The sequence below is a fragment of the Colletes latitarsis genome, unplaced genomic scaffold (assembly GCF_051014445.1).
Source record: "Colletes latitarsis isolate SP2378_abdomen unplaced genomic scaffold, iyColLati1 scaffold0063, whole genome shotgun sequence".
In the NCBI taxonomy this organism is placed as follows: domain Eukaryota; kingdom Metazoa; phylum Arthropoda; class Insecta; order Hymenoptera; family Colletidae; genus Colletes; species Colletes latitarsis.
Genome location: NW_027488413.1, coordinates 1,130 through 5,000, shown reverse-complemented (window position 1 = coordinate 5,000; position 3,871 = coordinate 1,130). Strand labels below are relative to the sequence as shown.

The window sequence follows — 3,871 nt, the reverse complement described above, 5'->3', positions numbered from 1 at the left end:
TTCCCTGGGGCTGTACGAACGAACAGAGAGGAAGACGACGACCGACGGATACCACAAATTTCACGTGGTAGGGCATATATTACATATCATAATTATCAGTGTTTGATCAAATTTCTTTCCAGTGTCCTTTTTGTTATGCTCCAAAACTAGTATACGCTTTATTTTCTCTTTCCTTTGCATAAATTATTAACTTCGGGCAACGTCGGGAGCGCCGGTAATCATTAGATTTGTACGAAACGCGATTTGCGCCCCACGGTGGTTTTTAGTGCCGTCAAAGTCAGAAATCGTAGGAGCGGTGCTTTAACGGGCGGTCGTGATGATACTCCAGACAACACGACGCACGACGCCGTAAAACACTCGCGCGAGTCCAGACTGATCTCTGCCTCACCACGCAAGGGGTGCGCAAACTTGCCAATAATATATAATATTTATTCTTTTTCGTACGTCCAGCGACAAACGCCAACGAAATACCCAAATTCTCGCTCGTACGTTGATACCTTTCTCTTCATCGACCCGGCTCCGAAACGTTCTTCGCCATCTCCCCGAAAGGAGAGGTAAACGACGGCGGGGTTAGGGAATCTGAGAACAACGCAAGCAGTTTTAGGACAAGTGAACGACCCTCAGCCAGGCGTGGTCCAGGAATTTTATCCGTGGACCGCAATGTGCGTTCGAAATGTCGATGTTCATGTGTCCTGCAGTTCACACGTTGACGCGCAATTAGCTGCGTTCTTCATCGACCCACGAGCCAAGTGATCCACCGTTCAGGGTAATCATATACAATTTACAATTTTTTTCTTTGTATTTAAAAATGCTCCTTGTTCTTTGCTTTAAAAATATTCGATGTTCGCACCTCCGACCAGCGTATCGACGGAGGATTGAACGCGCCATATCGACGACAAAAGTTTCTTTTTGTTTCCTGAATGACGGAAAACCATCGTTCGACGGCCGGGCGTACAGTACATTCAAAAGCCTTTGCGCGTGGCTGCGACCAAACGGGTATAATACACCCGTATATTCTTGGTTCCGAACAGTAACTTCACGCGCAATCGGGCGAACGCACGCGGCAGCGCCCATCGGTTGCTCGATGAAATCGATGCGATAAACTACAGCCTTCTCGGCTGGTCGTCGTTAGTCGCGCGAGCAACGGATGGCCGCACAATCGACGCGTCGTCGTTTGCGATTATTCGCCTCACGTTAGCCATGAGTATGTATATTATTCATTTACGAACGAACGCGGCAGCGTCCATCGGTTGCTCGATGAAATCGATGCGATAAACTACAGCCGTCTCGGCTGGTCGTCGTTAGTCGCGCGAGCAACGATGGCCGCAAAATCGACGCGTCGTCGTTTGCGATTATTCGCCTCAAGTTAGCCATGAGTATGTATAACATTCATTTACGAACGAACGCGGCAGCGTCCATCGGTTGCTCGATGAAATCGATGCGATAAACTACAGCCGTTTCGGCTGGTCGTCGTTAGTCGCGCGAGCAACGATGGCCGCAAAATCGACGCGTCGTCGTTTGCGATTATTCGCCTCAAGTTAGCCATGAGTATGTATATTATTCATTTACGAACGAACGCGGCAGCGTCCATCGGTTGCTCGATGAAATCGATGCGATAAACTACAGCCGTTTCGGCTGGTCGTCGTTAGTCGCGCGAGCAACGATGGCCGCAAAATCGACGCGTCGTCGTTTGCGATTATTCGCCTCAAGTTAGCCATGAGTATGTATATTATTCATTTACGAACGAACGCGGCAGCGTCCATCGGTTGCTCGATGAAATCGATGCGATAAACTACAGCCGTTTCGGCTGGTCGTCGTTAGTCGCGCGAGCAACGATGGCCGCAAAATCGACGCGTCGTCGTTTGCGATTATTCGCCTCAAGTTAGCCATGAGTATGTATATTATTCATTTACGAACGAACGCGGCAGCGTCCACCGGTTGCTCGATGAAATCGATGCGATAAACTACAGCCGTCTCGGCTGGTCGTCGTTAGTCGCGCGAGCAACGATGGCCGCAAAATCGACGCGTCGTCGTTTGCGATTATTCGCCTCTGGCTATCCGTGAGTATGTATAATATTCATATACGAACGAACGCGGCAGCGCCCATCGGTTGCTCGATGAAATCGATGCGATAAACTACAGCCTTCTCGGCTGGTCGTCGTTAGTCGCGCGAGCAACGATGGCCGCAAAATCGACGCGTCGTCGTTTGCGATCATTCGCCTCAGGCTATCCGTGAGTATGTATAATATTCATTTACGAACGAACGCGGCAGCGTCCATCGGTTGCTCGATGAAATCGATGCGATAAACTACAGCCGTTTCGGCTGGTCGTCGTTAGTCGCGCGAGCAACGATGGCCGCAAAATCGACGCGTCGTCGTTTGCGATCATTCGCCTCAGGCTATCCGTGAGTATGTATAACATTCATTTACGAACGAACGCGGCAGCGTCCATCGGTTGCTCGATGAAATCGATGCGATAAACTACAGCCGTCTCGGCTGATCGTCGTTAGTCGCGCGAGCAACGATGGCCGCACAATCGACGCGTCGTCGTTTGCGATTATTCGCCTCAGGCTATCCGTGAGTATGTATAACATTCATTTACGAACGAACGCGGCAGCGTCCATCGGTTGCTCGATGAAATCGATGCGATAAACTACAGCCGTCTCGGCTGATCGTCGTTAGTCGCGCGAGCAACGATGGCCGCACAATCGACGCGTCGTCGTTTGCGATTATTCGCCTCAGGCTATCCGTGAGTATGTATAACATTCATTTACGAACGAACGCGGCAGCGTCCATCGGTTGCTCGATGAAATCGATGCGATAAACTACAGCCGTCTCGGCTGATCGTCGTTAGTCGCGCGAGCAACGATGGCCGCACAATCGACGCGTCGTCGTTTGCGATTATTCGCCTCAGGCTATCCGTGAGTATGTATAACATTCATTTACGAACGAACGCGGCAGCGTCCATCGGTTGCTCGATGAAATCGATGCGATAAACTACAGCCTTCTCGGCTGGTCGTCGTTAGTCGCGCGAGCAACGATGGCCGCACAATCGACGCGTTGTCGTTCGTTTGCGATTCGCTTCAGGCTACCCGTAAGGATGTATATTATTTTATTACTTCCTCGCCGTCATCAGGACGTTTCGTTCGGAGCACGACGACGAGCACACACGCCACCGGGCAAAGCGGGATACGCAAGTTCAAACCGTAAAGGAACGTCGCGAAACGATGTTCGACGGCGTCTCGTTCCTCGGCTGTAGATCCTTGGGCGCTTTGTTTCGGCCCCTGCGCGTTGTGTGTGACAATCGGTCGTCGTCTCCTCTTCGAGCGAGCGCAACGTAAACAGCCAGCATCGTATCTCCGACCGAGACGCGTATATAATGGAAAAATTGACGGCGGGTGACATCCTCGATCGTCGCAACGATGGGTCTTATTTTCTCTTCTCCTCCTCTTTCTTTCGTTAGTAATGGACGTTTTTTTGTTTTTGTTCGAGATCTTTGTTTAGTAATGGACGTTTTTGTGTTATGTTCTTTCGTTTCTTTGTTCGTTTCGACCCAATCGTGTAAACGACGACGCGCGTCACCTCACGCCAGCATCGATCTACCATTAATACGGCGATTCTCGTTCGTCGAGAGAACCTATGGTCTGCACGGGCTCTCCAACGCTTGTGCTTTTAGCTTTGCAATGGCGACGGACGGGAGAGACGCGAGCGGGAACAAACAACGTGTTGTTTGTTCTCTCGTACAGCGTCCTCCGCGCGTAAGCCGTCCCATTGATATGATCTTTCCCATTCATAGTTTTTGTTTGTTTGATCTTTCTTTCCAGTTTAATTGTGTTACTTTTCGTTAATGATCCTTCCGCAGGTTCACCTAC

General features: G+C 50.3%; 1 non-coding gene across 1 annotated transcript; it reads right to left on the bottom strand.

Annotated features, from left to right (window-relative positions):
• Positions 1 to 614: 614 nt before the first annotated feature.
• LOC143351052 (5.8S ribosomal RNA) lies at positions 615 to 769 on the bottom strand. The gene has a single exon (XR_013081443.1). It is a non-coding gene; the product is annotated as a 5.8S ribosomal RNA (ribosomal RNA).
• Between the last annotated feature and the right edge of the window lie 3,102 nt (positions 770 to 3,871).